Source organism: Helicoverpa armigera, chromosome 1 (assembly GCF_030705265.1).
Source record: "Helicoverpa armigera isolate CAAS_96S chromosome 1, ASM3070526v1, whole genome shotgun sequence".
Taxonomy (NCBI): domain Eukaryota; kingdom Metazoa; phylum Arthropoda; class Insecta; order Lepidoptera; family Noctuidae; genus Helicoverpa; species Helicoverpa armigera.
In genome coordinates, this window is record NC_087120.1 from 2,148,286 (window position 1) to 2,165,274 (window position 16,989).

General features: G+C 37.5%; 1 long non-coding RNA gene across 2 annotated transcripts; it reads left to right on the forward strand.

Moving 5' to 3' along the window:
• Nucleotides 1-7,909: 7,909 nt before the first annotated feature.
• LOC135117322 (uncharacterized) lies at nucleotides 7,910-11,445 on the forward strand. Of its 2 annotated transcripts, XR_010276812.1 has the most exons (3): nucleotides 7,910-7,927; nucleotides 8,220-9,592; nucleotides 10,576-11,445. It is a non-coding gene; the product is annotated as an uncharacterized LOC135117322 (long non-coding RNA). The 2 variants fall into 2 exon arrangements; XR_010276805.1 differs by lacking the exon at nucleotides 7,910-7,927 and having other exon boundaries at nucleotides 7,934-9,592.
• Nucleotides 11,446-16,989: the final 5,544 nt, after the last annotated feature.

A 16,989-nucleotide genomic window follows, 5' to 3' on the forward strand; every position in this document is an offset into this window, starting at 1 on the left:
ATGTTATTTATGTGTTCTAGAAGTTCAGCTTTGGTTTCTCCTTTTTTCGGAGGAATATATTCTTTATTTCTATACTAGCTTCTGCCCGCGACTTCGTACGCGGATCCTGTCCCTTATGCCAGCGACTACGGGGTCAGCAAAATCAAAGATCTGAATCGTCTGATATTGAATTTTAAGGGCCCGTTAACTAACCGTGAAAACAACAGAATGCGCATAGCCATTAGACACGTTCCATATATTTAATTTTTGTACTTCAACGGCAAAATCACAGTAGACTAAACAAAACGTGAACCGCAATAGACGTAATCATAGGGATAAAAGTAGTGATTCTAATTAATCGTCATTTAACTTGAGTGTGTCAAAAATATTACACGTAATATTACGTAAAAAAACATTAAATGTTACTGAGATGACATAGTCGTGATGACTTAGTGGAGGTCGTGGTGGTTTAGTGGGTAGCGAACCAATCTCTCAACTATGAGCGTGCGTCTTTGATTCCAGGTCTGGCAAGTACCTGCCAATGCAACTTTTCTAAGTTCGTATGTACTTTCTACGTATATTTTTGATACCAATGACCGTTATTTGGAGGGGATGTTAAACTGTAGGTTCCGGCTATCATTGAACATTCTTGGCAGTCGTTGTGGGTAGTCAGAGGCCAGTAAGTCTGACCAGTTTTATCAAGGGGTGTTGGGTTGAGCGGTTAATTGGGTTGTGGAGGTCAGATAGGCAGTCGCTCCTTGTAAAAAACTGGTACTCAGTTGCATCGTGACTGGAAGTCGACCCTAACATAATTGGGACAAAGGCTCTTGAGATAATAACGACAATAATAATGAGATATAAGCAACGCAGGACATCTGAGGCTGATGACGGGGAGTAGCGACCCCGGGCATATACAACATGTAACTAAATTAACGCACATCCTGAAATTAGTTTGTTCAGAATCGTTTACTGAATCGATTTATATAATTTTTAATATAGGTAATTTTTTATCCCAAAAATTATTAAAACTACGGAAATTATTGTCATATTAACCCTGTACGGTAAAAAAAAAATCAAATAGACCGTAACTCAAAGTAATAAGACTTCGTGTATTGTCGGCTTTTTCCGTAATTTCGTTATGTTGTGTAGAGTCGAGCGGTGCGCGGCGCGATATTTGCGTGCGTAGTAGTATGACCAAAAAGTTCTCTAAGAATTGGTATAACTAATTTAGTAAATAACAATGCATATACATGTTAAATTAAAAATTCATTGTATGTATTATGATTATAACATAATATTCTAATTGGGGTGTTTGAGGGTGTGCGTTAATTACGTTACATGTTGTATACTGAGTTCTCCAGGGAGAGTATACTGTCCCCCATCTCCGGCCGGTCGGAGTGAACCATGATGGGGGTAGGTCTCACGCCTCTGGCTTGGCTTGACCGTACAGAGTGGAGTCGCTAGAGCAGGGTTAAGTAGCCCTGCTCTGAGGATAGGTGCCTCGTGGTAAGTGACCCACAGAGAGCGCGTAATCTGCGTTTAAAATCCGCCGAGGTATCCTAAAGCGTGTTCAAAATTCAAGCGTGTTATATCTTCGTTATTATTTGTTTGTGAGAAGGAGAAAAGAAAAAATACGTGTCCATTATTTTAGGGTTATCTAAAAGACGGACTAATTACTTTTTTTGATTCACCATACCTATTTCATAACATTCGATTCATTTCTATACATTTCGAGTGTAGTATTGCTCTTGAAGTTCCACATCAGGTGTTCCAGATCTTCGATGTTTATTCGTCAACAGAGAGTGCTTATCAGATTGAACCTCTTTTGCTAAAACGTCATATCTTTATATGCTATAGTCTAGCTGGGCTCCTGGGGTTCCACATCAGGTGTTTTACATCTTAAATTTTTTTAAGTCAACAGAGAGTGCTTATCAGATTGAACAACTTTTGTTAAAACGTCATACCTCTATATGCTATAGTCTAGCTGGGCCCCTGGAGTTCCACATCAGGTGTTTTAGATCTTCAATTTGTATAAGTCAATAGAAAGTGCTTATCAAATTGAACAACTTTTGCTAAAACGTCATACCTGGATATGGTACAGAGAAGCTGGGCTCTTGGGGTTCCACATCAGGTGTTCCAGATCTTCGAATTTAGTATCTCAGCTGAAAATGCTCATCACATGAAACAATTTTTGCCATGGCACCATTTTTGTATCTCTCATAGTTTTGTTGGTCTGTTGGTGTTCTGCATCAGGTCTTCAAGTTTCGGAGATAAATTATAGCCTATATGTTGACCCGGCTTAATACTGACACAACAAAGAAAAAATCATTGAAATCCGTTCAGTAGTTCGGAAGATTAGCGTGTACAAACAAACAGACATACAGACATACAGACATACAGACATACAGACAAACAGACAGAATTTTTTTTTTTGGATTTTTGCTCCATTACTGTTTCTAAACCCCACCCAATTATTATTTTTTTAATATATTCAATGTACAGACACAGGTTTTTTACAGATTTATTATATGTATAGATAGACTAGTAAATCTTTGAGATTGTTCAAGGTTCTCTATTTTGTTTTGAAGAGAGTTAAGGCTCCTTGTCTTGTCAAAATCGACAACCTGAGGGGGTGAGGTACAAGCCCACTTCGGGGCGCCGCTCACGTTTTCACCGATACGAAAACAGTCGACAACTGATTTTTGACATAGCTCGTATCCTTGCCTGTGTTCACTGGACGGAATAAGGTAGTCAGTAGGTAACTAAACTTTTTTAACAAATAATAATCTTGCAATGATTTTCTTTAGATTTTTTAGAAATCGCAAACAAATGATTCACATTAATTTATGTTCCCAAGCAGACGTCTCTTTTATAATTTTGATTAATATTCCTACGAAGGTCAAAATAGAGTATGGTGTGATTACAGGTACTTAATTTCGGATTTTGAATAAAAACTACTTAAAGGACAATGGGCAAATCTCTACGGAGCCCGGGCTATCAGCGGCCAGCGATGATTTTGGTACTAACGAATGTAGTGTGGTCATAGGTGTGGTCCTATAATTAATTACTGTTATGAAGTTCTATCCCCGTGATGTACTTTAAAACCGAAGAACTTTGAACTTTTTGCCACCTATTGTCACACAACCCAGTTAAAAGGTACGCCTTAAACGGGTTCTGATTACTCATAACAACTGTCCAAGGTGAATAAACATAGCTGGGACCACATAAGCATAGCTAGAAGTGCTTTCTGTAACATTAAAGAAATCGCTACTAAGCGACGAGCTACATTTCATACAAGAACAAACAAAATACTTTAACAAAAACCTATATCAGATGATCAGGATTGATTAGAAATAACAAAACAAATACCTAAGAAATAACAGAATTAAGTTAATTTTATATCAAAAACTGCAAAAAAATGGATGTCTCAGCTCATACATTTCTGATGCAAAAATAACCGTATATCTTTTTTCATAAATGTCCCGCTTTAGGACCATTATTATATTTAGATTCCCGGGGGCCCAGTAAGTGAGTTGGCGAGTCTCCACCTGCCATTTTAACATGTATTTAATACATTGTCGTCGGCAGGTGCCATAGTTCCCGTAGTTTCCCCATTCCTAGTCCATTAGCATCCCATCACAATAGCCCAAGTAGTTTTCATCCATAGTTAGCAATAGTTTAGCACAGAACCGGGGATTGTCCTTGGGTACATTTCTATAGTGTATACAGGGATAATCGTCGGTTTTGTGTCACCATTTCATTAAAGTTGTCTCAAAAGGGCTTCAGCGTGTTGGCTTCGGCCCCACGTTCGCCTTCCAAAAATCCGGGACTCTGTAGTCCCGTGGTCGGTTAGAGACATACAAGATAATTAATAATCATTTCTGGACACATTTTCACACACGGTCGGTTAGCCCCATGGTAAGTTATTAATTAACTTGTGTTATGGGTGCTAACACAACTGAAAAACTTCACATAGCTACATATACATATACATATTGATAAATACATATTGTAACACCCAGACCACGGCCAACAAACATGCTCATCACACACATGTCGACCGAACCGGGAATCGAACCCGGGACCTCAGGTTCGGCAGTCCGGCATGGTGACCATTGCGCCATCGAGGTCGTATATATATAAATTTTATAAATCGTTTTTTCTATCATCCGAAATGGTTGATATGATATCCTAAACAAAACTTCTATGTTCACTTCATATTTTTACTCATTACAGAATAATTATTTTCGACGTTCTCACGTAAATTATTATTTTTCGCTATCGTAAATAAATGATTTTTAATTTCCTTATTAGTCAGATTCCAAAATAAATTACTACAAACACAAACCTCCTTGCGCGTCAAGCAATGACAGTTTAAATTCGGCTACCATGACAACTACGTTTTGCAATAAACAACCTAACAATCTAATACAAATAAATATTTGGAAAATAAATAAATTTTGTGAATGGAATCACACATTTACCTGAGTTTAACGGTCATTATCTTAATGTTCCTATTTTTTAAGACCGGTGGAAGGCGTCTAAAACTGTAATCTCACATCATACGCTTGAAAACATTTTTTTGCAAGAGTAAAGCATCCACAACACTCATGATCATCTTCCATGGAGCTAATTATATGTAGTACATTAAAATAAATGCACTTTCAGTCATAAAAAAAGAACTTATAGGATGTTATTACAAATATATTTTTTTATATTATTTTTGGGAATACGAAGGATGAACTGTCATTGGATGACAAAGCGACATGACCACTCGTCTTCACGGCGGAACGCCGTCTGGCAGAAGGTAAAATTCATGAAATGAAAATTGACATTGAATTTTATACGTTTTTTTAATATTTCTCCTTGTGTGCTTTATAAAGCCATATAATATGTGGTATTTTTCTTTAGCTTAGGAAATTTTCTATCGTTTAGTGATAAAACATGTGTAGGTTATCATTGAATATTTTGAGAATTAGCTGACGAAAAATTTTTTCGAGAGGCAATTTCGAGCCTTTTTTTTTCTATGTGTGAGACTATTTTTTTAATAGGTTTTTTTCATATTCTCTGGCCAATATCCTCGACAACTCACTGTTAAATTTTCTGATCTATAGAATGTATCCAGGCCTCATACTACCCGACGAAAAAACTGATGTTTTCGAAGTGCGGAGCCTTAATAAGTTCAACACTCTCTTTTTTCATCTGGTTAATCTGTTTTTCTGATTCACTATATTTTTGGGCCAGACTCTCAATGGACTCAATTATACCAATATTTTGCAATTTTATATCGGTGATTGCGGACTGCAAGGCATCAATAGGAGCCGACCGGCACCGATCGTGTATTTATTCTTGACGTTTGGCTCCGTTTGCATGCTCTTTAATGGTCGTGCAGCCGATCGGCTCCGGCCTGTGTGAAAAGAAAAATGCGCGCCGTTTATCTCCGACCCGGTCTATCCGAACGGACCCTAAGAAAGGGGTGGGGGAAGAAACTTTTAATGATATACTGACGTACCCTTCGATCATAGCCAAGAAGAGTGGGTTTTAGGAAGGGGCACAGTACCTAAGTTTGTTTGTATAGGAAGTGATGTGTTGGGAGAGTGAAATGTAGTTAAGGGGAGAGGGCATGGTGAGCGATGTTCTTGACTCTTAAGGGTCTGCACGATAACTAGCCTGAGAAAGAAAGGATGATGCGGTCTGCAAAGGATTGGAAGGGGTGCATGGATTTTGTTAGCGTCAGGACCGCCGTCACAACTCTCCGATCCTCTCGAAATACATATAGAGAGTTGCTACCTAATTGCTACCACCTACCATTAGTTGCTACCAATTGCTACCCTCGTGGTTTTGAAGATATTCAGCATTTCTAAACTGAGTTTTTGCATAAATACATTTTAAAAGGTACATCTTTTTAATTTGCCATGTGTGAAATGCGTGCCATTTTCTTTTTTTGAGTTTAGAAATTTCCTCGATGAGGTGGGATGAAAAGTTACGTGTTGCACTCGAGTGCAAAGATTTTTCACCTTGTGCTCTTTTGATTCTCTTGTTATCACTCAGGATTCTAATTATTGAAACACTCGCTGCGCTCGTGTTTTAATTTTAGTATCCTTCGCTTGCTCGGTCATCAAAATTGAGCCCGCGGTTAAAAAGCAACTTTGCACTCTTGTATAACTAATACCTATTATTTAATTAGTTATAAGTAATCGAAATCAGAGGTACAGAACGCAGACCCTTTTTGTGACTCTGCTATTTAAGTCATTGTAGCACTGCCATATATTGTCCCGTCTACAATGAGCCTTATAGTGGCCCATTTCGCCAAATGCGGGTGGAACAAATTCAATCACTGCACTTAAATAATATTGAAACCCATTAAGAATGATTTTATCCGGAGTATCAGTCAATTTAAATATGTCCTCCGATGGCTCAATAATAATAATGTCCCGCGGTATAATTTTGAATGCTTTCATTCCTTTGCACCGGGAACGACGGCATGCTGTCATATCAACATTGAATAGGACTGTATGTATAAATTTAATAAAAAATGCTTCGTGAAAATTATATAAGAGTTGTTTTTTTTTTTTTGCCCATAGGGCAGGCTAAAGTCTTTCGACCATACTGCCTAGTCTTTCGTAGGTATTTATTTCTTTCGTAATATTTTTTAAAAAAAATTGTCATACGTGTTTAATTCATGTCAAATCAATAATTTTTTGTCAAGTCATTGTCATCTTTTATTAATCCAGTTTTTTTTCCTAATCCAGCCGTTAAAGGCATAATTTCATGTCAAGTCATATCAATTTTTTTTATTTTTTTTTTTAAAGACAGTGTCAACGAATTTTTACGTCAAGTTGATGTTATTTAAAGGTTTCACCTTTTTCCCCTATTCATATGCTATTATTTATTTATATACACCTTATATTAGACAAATATAATAGAATATTTTAAAAAACTATATATGTAACGAGACGGCAAAGCCATAGATCATAATAATTATCGACTAGTACGTATGCGACTGCCAGCGCCACCTATCATGATTGTGGAGAATCTGCAAGCACCACACAGCGCCTACGCTTCACGCACACAGCGACACCGATGCCTACATTTGACGCACACAGTGATCAAGCGGGCTCCTTTAAAAGGCGACGCTCGCCGTGAAGACTCCACTCGCTACTTACGCGGCACAGAGGTCGATAGCCCCGCAGTCACTTCTGTTGCCCAAGCTTGAACTGAGCGGAGGCCCCGTCGCCCTCAGGAATAGCATAGCTAGGAGGTTAAGGGATAGGATAGCCCCGCAGTCCATCCCTAGGACCACGAATAGGCTTCATCAATCATATTGTGTACCTACCATATAAGTTAATTACTGTTTGTACTTGTGTTGGAGTAATAATAAACACCAACTGTCATCCATCATTGACGTTTCAATCTCCCGCCATTATATATATAAATTATATATACAAAGGTAATGCTAACCTTTATGAACATTTAAATGTCATTAACTGTTTCCAATATGAATCTGTACAAATATATATAAGTTGAAGCATTCATAAGCAACTCCTGTAAGCTAAGCGGGACCATTTCAGGATTTTTGTAAATTTTTAAAAGCTCATCCGACAACACAAGGCGCTGAATGTTGAAAGACGAACACTCAAAAAAGATGTGATGTAGTGTTTGAACCTTTTGCAATTGACAATAATCACAATATGCTGAGCTGACCATTTTGAGACGATAAAGGTGATAATTTAATCTGCAATTACCAAAACGCATATGACAAATAATTGAATAAAATTTCCTATTTAAAAAAATGTTATTTTTACAGAACCAAGGTACAGTATTAACTTGGACATCGAGAGTATTAAACCATGAACCCACATTTTCATTGTGCACACAATTATATGAATGTCTCCCCCACGCTTCACACATGCGTTGCCTTAAGAGACTAAAACTACATCTGTGTAAGGTATGGAAACACTTTTATCGCTGCTGGGAATTGAATCCTCTAGTTCGACAATTTTTTTGGCGAGATAGTCTGCTTTTTCATTTCCTTTAACGCCAATATGAGATGGTACCCATACAAATTGAACTTCAATGTTTGACTCAATCAATTGTACCCACATTTCCTTAATCAAATGAATAATGTAGTTAGTGTTAGCATGGAATTTATTATTTGCTATATTTTGTAGGACACTCATGCTATCACTTATTATGACCCATTTACTAGACTCTAAATTGGATTTTTTTATATGTTTCAGTGCACTCAAGATTGCAACAGCTTCAGCTGTAAAAATACTGGCATTTTTGTCAATTTTCATGCCTATACCGATATTTGAAGTAGGCTCATAAATAGCAAAAGAAGCCGCTCTATCATTCTTGGAACCATCAGTATATACAAATTTGTGATCTGACCACTCTGACAACATATTATACACATCCTCTTTAGAAGACAATTCTTTTCTCTTCTTTATAATGACAGTTATAGCTGGAAATTTACTACTAAATGAACCTTCGTAACAAGGCAGGATATGTTTTGATTGATGAATGTTAATATTTTCAATAAAAGCTTTAAATTTTTTAAGACTTTGTAATATATAAAAAGGTTTTAAAGTAGCATGTGTAGCTAAATGTACAAGATTGTTTAAAAGACTATTACCAGAAACACTATAAAGCTTCAGAAAGAATCTTTCCAATAAGAAATCAAAACGAATAGCTAGAGGTGCAACATTACATTCAATCTGCAAAGCGTTCACAGGAGTACTTCTGAATGCCCCAGTAATAACCCGCAAACATTTGTTTTGCAAAATATTTAAACTATTTACATGTTTTGAATCTGCAGCAAAGCAATAAAAACCATATTCAAAGTGACTACGTACTAAAGATTTATATAACAATAATAATATTTTTGGGTCTGCTCCCCAGTAAGTTCCACTCAAGGATTTTAAAACATTAAAACCTCTATTTGCTTTGGCAACAATATTCCTAATGTAATTACTCCAGGACAAATTGTGTGTAAATATAACTCCCAAAAATCTAACTTCAAGAGAGCTGGGTAATGCACAATTATGATACAACACAGCGGGTAAATTATGATTCCGCTTACCGAAAATGACTACTTTGGACTTTAATGGATTGATAGTGAGATCAAGGTAAGAGAAGTAATTGTGCAAATGTGTTAATGCAACATTGACTGTCTCAACTACTTGCGAAATGTTCTTCCCAGATGAATAAACCACAAGATCATCTGCAAACTGTAGATTTTTAACTTGAGTCCCTAAAATTAAATTTAATCTATGTATATACAATATAAATATTAAAGGTGACAATATTCCACCTTGACAAACTCCCTTAGCCGATAGTCTAGGACCATAAAGGTGCCTATTAAATTTTACGAATACTTCCCTATTATTAAGGAAATTTGATAGCCAATTAATGATTTTTCCCGGAATCCCTATCTGTGATAACTCATCACATAGAATATCTATATTTACACTATTAAATGCACCTGCAACATCAAAGAACACTCCAACCAGATTTTCATTTGCTGTTATGGATTTATAAATATCAAGCTGCAGTTGACAAATACTTTCACGAGCGGAACGATTCCTACGAAAACCAAATTGATTTGATGGTAAGATACTATTTTTTTCTATATAAAATTCTAAGCGTTGTTTTAACAGTTGTTCAAACAATTTACCAACACAAGAAGAGCTATGGGACGATAAGAATCGGGACACATTTTAGTTTTATCAGGTTTTAGAATGGGTACTAGGCAATCAACCTTCCAATTATGGGGTATAATATCATTTTCCCATAACAAATTCAAAATTTGTAGAAATAATTTTAAACCTGAAATATTAAGTTTTTTGAAAAGTATATACGGCATTCCGTCAAGACCACATGTGGTATCTCTCCTGGAAGTTATAGCCGCCATCAACTCTTGCAATGTAAAGGGATCAAGCATGTAGCAATTACTAGAATTACAACCAGAAGTGAAAATTTTTTCACTTGATGGGACAAAATCTGGTGTATATTTTTTAAGAAAATCTAAAATCCATGTATCGTCTTTATGACCACTGACATTGTATGTTTTATTATATTTGCGCATAAATTTCCATATTATTGATATCGGTGTAGATCTATTAAAAGTTTCACAAAGGGAAAACCAACTTTTTTGCCTTTCCGTTTTTAAAACCAGTTTTTTAACTGCCCGTAACCTTTTAAATTGCAAATAAGTTTCTTCGGATGGATTATTTTTAAATTCCACTTATGCGTTTCTGAAGTTTATTACAGCTTCCGCGCACTTTTGATTCCACCAAGGAAGCGAAGGTCGCTTATTACTTCTAATGCAACAAGATCTATTGGAAGAATGTGCAGAACTGACTATAGAATTGGCGGCTGCTGTACGCAAAATGCTACAAAATCTAAGATATGTGTCAGTAATACATAAACTGTCGATTTCAAAATCATATAGCAATTCATCAACACTACTGGTATATCTCTTCCAATCTACCAATTTGTAATTTGGATAAACAGGCAAATGCTCAACATTAGAAGAATAATGACTGTTGTTAATGTAACTATTATTGCTAATCACTGATTTTATGATTACAGGGATGTGATAACTGCTACCAAGAGGACAATCATGTACGTTCCATTCACAATTCAGCGCTAAAGATGATGAAACTAATGTCAAATCCAACGCATTAGGACGCCAAGTCAAGGAGCCAACAGTAGTTGGTTGACCATCATTGAGCAGAACCAAATTATTATCATCAATAACCTGTAGAATACTGCGCCCACGCACAGAGTCCGAGCCACAGCCCCAAGATGTGTGATGAGCATTAAAATCACCAGCCAATATGAAAGGTTCAGGAATAGATTTTATTAATAGATCCAATTTTTCCTTTGAGAATTGCGGATTACAATTCAAAGGACTATAAAGACTGACTATACATAACTCTTTGTTATTTACTTTTATTTTAACACAAATATTTTGTAATGAGTTATCACAGAAGGTTTTAATTTGAGTATAATTAATACTTTTATGAATGATTATTGCAACACCATTATGTTTGTTACCAATATCATTTCTTTCAATATTATAATGTTTAATTTTAAAATCGTGTTGCGGTTTTAACCACGTTTCACTAATGATTGCCAGATGAATATTGTGTCTTTAAAGAAAGTCAATAAATATATGTTTGTTACTATTTAAGCTTTGTGCATTCCATTGGACAATATTTAATTCCGAAATATCCATTAACAGGCAGAAGAAAATTTATCACTTAAAGTTGATTTGAGAGCTTCTTTAATCGACATTGAATTAATGGGTGTTTGTTTATTGCTTAATATTTTCGTAAGTGTTTCCACTAATGTATTTATAAATTTGTCTGATTTCATAAGATTATTTATTTGCGTGTCAATATTGCGTGCCGTTAGAGCTGGGAATGAATTCACATTAAAAAGGTCTGAATAAGTGGCGTTTCGAGATTTTATTTTATTTTCCTCTACCTGCTGTTTTTTAATTGGACAAGCTGAAGATATTGCAATGTGATTGCCCTTGCAATTTGCACATTTGGCATCCTGCGGAGCAACGTTACATTTTTTAAAATTGTGTTGCTCAGAACAGATCGAGCAGACTTCCGAGTTTTTACAAAATTTGGCGATATGCCCATATCGCATGCATTTAAGGCATTGCTTAACAGGAGGGATATATTTATTTACCTCATGCCGCCAAGAATCCAAATATATGTACTGCGGTAAGATGGTTGAGGCAAAAGTAACCGCTACTGCCTGTGTAGGAACGAAAGAGAACTTACCTCCATCACCTCTTACCCTGCGCATGAAACGCCTTACCTGGATGACATTTTTTGAACTACCAATCAACGAAAAAATTTCTTTATTTGCCATATCAACTGGTACTGAAGTGAGTACCCCAGTGACCTCAGTATCACCAGCAGGAATAGACGCTCTGAGCGATAATTGCTCCAGCAGTTTTTTGTTCTTCAGGAACATATTTGCGTTGTTCGGTAAGTCGAAAGTGACGCCAACTTTGTATCTATTAATGCTTCGCAAGTGCATCACCCCAGACACACCATGCTCCCGTATGCCCTTAGATAGAGCCATACGATCTCTGTCAGTAAAAGTCCTGCCTTCGTCAATATGGTTTAGGAAGACAACCAACTCCTCCTTCTTACAGTCTTCCGGATACTTCCGAGCGTAGCCTTTGACTTTGTAAATGGCATATTTATCTTTAGACTCCTCGACTTTGGAGTTGGAGCATGCCGACACCACCGAAAGTTCGGAGTCCGAATCTATGGACTCAGGCCGATTCACGTCTGGAGGGACATCTATGAGATTATCTTTCCGCCGCCTCTTCTTCCCCATATTTAGAACTATTTATTTACAACTATTTATTTACACTGTGTTCACACTATTATTTACAAATATAGTCCCGAAAAAACCTAATTTTAATTTGCTTCAAAATCAAAAAGCGCGCCTTTCCACTTCAATGGTTTTCCCGCCTTTTTCTATAAGAGTTGTATTCCACAAAACTTATTTTGACAGCGAAAATTTAAAAAAAGATAAAACAAAACACAGACACAAAGAGGTTCCTCCTTTACAGGTTTTAGTGTTTTACATTAAAAAAGGTTTAACGTTCTGGGTATCCCGAACAAACGTTTTCGATTAATGAGCGTGCCGCTTCTTGAAAACAAGTAATGGGTGTGTTCGCTACTCGTAAAACTGAGACATTTCTACTGACCTTATTCGTCGGGCAAACTAAATTAGTACATGATTGTGTTTCAACTACACTATGAAACGCGAAATCAACCAAAATTCGATCGAAAATGAATGAAACATTGCACTGGCAATCAATCTCAACAGCAGTTCCTTTTTGGTCCGATTTCAAATAAGTTTGTGCAATTTTTGTTCTGATCTTATATGCAGCAGCAGTTTTTTTTAAACACATAGCTTTAACCAGCTGGCAAATTAAATTATCATTACTCTGTATATTGTGACGTATGATGGGATTGAGCTCACCGATGTATGCTATGGCTAATATTCGTACAACCGAATCTAAGGCACAAGTGTTTTTAATAATTATGAACTTATTATCAATGCTTAGTCTGCTACCGTTTGACAATAACATAACAGATTTTAAGGATGGAGTTGATTTTTTGTTCTTCGGTGCACCTTTTCCTCTCTATATTACTTGGTGTATCAGAAAACACCGAATCTTTTGTAAATTCCACAGGTGTCAATTTATTTAAATCTTTTGTAGGTGAACATTTCCTTACAGAGTTCATAGTTGTTTTGTCATTGGGTATATATAAATTACTATTAGCAATTTTTAGCTCGCCCGTGAGATATTGTAAATGCTTTGAAATAAATTCGTCTACACGTAATCTATGAGACTTAGTGGAAATTGGAATCAAAAGCTTTTTTATATGTTTAAAGTAAGATACGTTGATTTAATAACAACAGAATTTTATTTTCTCATTACATTTGACCACAGTGGAAACTGTCCCATCAAACGCGAGAGTAGTACTAAGAATCCAGGAAAAATATATAAATTGTCATGGTTTCCTATATCTTCGTTATGACTAATAATTTATTTTTTCGGATTCGATTTTATTATAAGCGGCGGTGACACCTATTATCGCCTTTAATAAATATTGCATCGTTCTTCATTTCAGTTTGATCTGTTTTTATATTTTGTTGAAATACTTATAGAGTTACTGGAGTCGTTAGTTTTTGCATTTAATTTTTCATTGTCTTGAATAGTTATTTCGGAGTCCTTTGCGCGGAACTGGCTGAGTTCTTTTAAGCGGTTTTTAGCAATTTCACATCTTGTAGGATTTCCCCCTTTATCCACACCATCATGTTCATTTAAGCAAACAGTTATGACAAACAAAGCTGTTCCAATATGCCTTAGAAGGAGGTACGGACGTGTTACTTTTTTTACTTATGTGATTGTTACATCGGTAACACACACATACATCATCAATCACACAGCATCAATTCTTCTTTATTCTCGCGTAATTCTCGTGGAAGATAAGTAGGAGATGAGGCACTAATTTTATATTTGGTCACTTGATGGGGATAGCATCTCTTCGTGCAAATATTACACACTTTATCACAAAATGTATTTATCGTATTATTAAAGCACTCAATGCGGTAGCATTGCAACGTGGTAACGTTGCACATTCCTCTGGTTAGTCTTTTTCTGCCGTTCATTCTGTGCTGTTAAAATGCGTTCCTCTGCTGTTTGTGATAACTGTCTTGCTTGCCTGAGCATTCTGTTCCTGTCGAGCCTGGCCAAGTGCTCTTCTTGTAATTCATTTTTTCTTCTCTCTTGTGTACGTATTCTGTCGGTATTTTGCCTATGTGTGCGTTGTTCTAACGATTCGTTTTCTCTATGTTAAGCAGTAGCTAAACTCATTTTTTCTAAGCGTTGCCGCTTGTGAACATCGCTTTCATTAGCGATCTTCTCCTGTCTCTTCAATTTCGCCTTCTCTAAACGTCGTTTTCTTTGTGTAGTTGTTTCTGTTTTCTTCATGTTATTCCCACGAGTATAGGACAAATAACGGTCCATCCCCCCAGAGGTCCGTTGTAGAGGGATAAGAGCTACAATACAACAGGGTTCGCCCTGGTACCCTGAGGCGCAACGTTAGCGGCAAGACATGTTTATACACCCTCATACCATTCAGCCCTCGGCTCGTGCTCACCTTGGTATTGGGTCATCCATCCAATCAACGAACGCGCTAATCTCAGGAACTACTGGTCCGGTTTGAAAAATTCTTTCAGTATTAGATAGCCTATTTATCGAGGAAGGCTATAAGCTACTTTTTATCCGGGTTCGTGCCGATGTTCCCACGGGATGCGGGTGAAATAATTAATATGGGACGAAAGCAAGAGACTCGTCAAGACGAATCAAACGAGACCAAACTCGATGGGGTTGCGTCGTCGTTTAATTACGGAGTTCCTATGGCCACCTTCCGGCTCCATCATCAGACCCTGGTTACAGACAACGAGACAGGTGAAACCAAATAAAAGCTTGTAAAAAGATTTCGGAGCAGCTCGTCTCGATTCGGGCGAGTTCCGTAAACACACAGCGCCGTGTCGAAGACTGCCGAAGTGACACGGCGTTAGACGATGCACGGCCTTCAAGCCACACCTCCGTGCCCGTCGGAGTGGGGAGCGTGAGGTTTTTTCGTTACGGAATTTCTGGATTTGGTCCCCGCGCTCAAGGCCTGCGATAGAAGCTATGCAATAGCTTAACAAAATTTTGAGAAAGTGGCTTGTGTCAATGCGTATGAAACATGAACCACTCGTTACAGATTGCTCTAACCTCTTCGACGTATTTAGCGGTAGATGTGAAATTTGTAAATGCTCTGACACAGGCATCAATCAATGCTGACGAGTCATCTAAATTAATTTCATTTGGAGCAGGGTTGTGTTTGCTTTTGCTCCATTAAAAAAAAAATGGTACAAAAACTTCACGATGTTTTTATTCAAGATAACAACAACATTTTTAGCAGAGATGAAACAAGCTTTATCATGTTTATCTTTAGACAACGATTATGTAAGTATATTAGCAACCATAGCGTTGGTGGTCAAATTATATTAACAAACCCTTTGTTAACTATAGGTATCTCTTCTTCTTGTCTCGTGTCGATGACATGTCTTATTGTGAGACTACACTTTTTCAGCCCAATATGCCGCCACAGCGAGAGCACGGCCGGATGCGCTCATTAGGTCCTGCCGCGAGCAAGTTTAAGGGCACAGTGGACATTAGGGCTTTCAATACCGGTATTACGGGATCCCGTAATACCGTGATCACGGATATATTTTGGTCTTTTTTCAATACCGGTATTGACGAGCCAATACCGTGATTACGGTATTACAATTTTTTTTATAATTTTTATTATTTTGGTTTGAGGAAGTTGTTTTAAATAAGATAGATAACTACGTACTCGTAAGATGTACTCGTAATATTATTCTCACACTTCACACTTGTGTATTAAGCGCCAACTTTTATCTCCAGCATACCTCCACCTTTCTTAAACAACTGGTTTCTTAATCGATCGAGCGAGCCAAACGACGTTATTGTTTTGTTAGTCAGTAGTAAAGAGACATCTCATCACTAGGATGTATCGCCAATCTACTTGGCAACACTGCAGGGACTCCAGAACAGAGTAGATTTCAACCGAGTCAAAGGCCTTCTCATAGTCCACAAATGCTAGACACAGTTGAAGAACAGGACGACAACAGTCCTACTCCACGTCTCTGGAGTTCTCCCTTCAAACAGGACATCGTTAAAAAGCTTCTGGAGCTCCCCCAGTATGGGCTTACCTCCTGCTTTTAGTAGCTCTGTTGTAATGCCATCCTCGCCAGGTGCTTTTCCATTTTTGAGCTGTCTCAGTGCGATCTCGATTTCGCTGACTTCTGGCAGGCGGTGAAATGGCGTGTTAATGTGGCTCTAGAATCCTCATTTCCGGGATCAGGTCGAGATGCATGCGATGCGTATAACCGGCCATAGAAGTTTTCCACTTCCGAAAGGACTGCCGGCACCGAAGAAATGAGTTCTCCACATGTTGTGGTCAGCTTCGTCAAGTGGCTTCTTCCAAGAGATTTTACGAACACCTTTGACCCCCGATTCAGCTCAATTGCTCTTTCAATGTCTAGAGTATTGGAGCACCGGAGGTCGCGTCGTACGTGCTTGTTGATCTCTTGGTTTAGAGCCCGCTTAGCTGACGAAGTGACAGGCGGGTTTTCACGTCGTTTCTTCATAAGCCCTAATGTCTCTTCCGAAAGCTTTGATTTCTTGCCCTTACGCTGCATGTTACAGAATCTCGAACCTTCCTCCCTGAGGATCCGAACCACATATTCGTGGTTCTGGTTAACGTCTGTTGTGGTTTCCACGGCGGCAAATCGGTTCTCCAAATTTGAATGGAACGTTTCAGATCCTGAAATGGTTTGGAGCAGTGTTGGTCGGAGCTTGGCCTTCATCAGACGGAAACG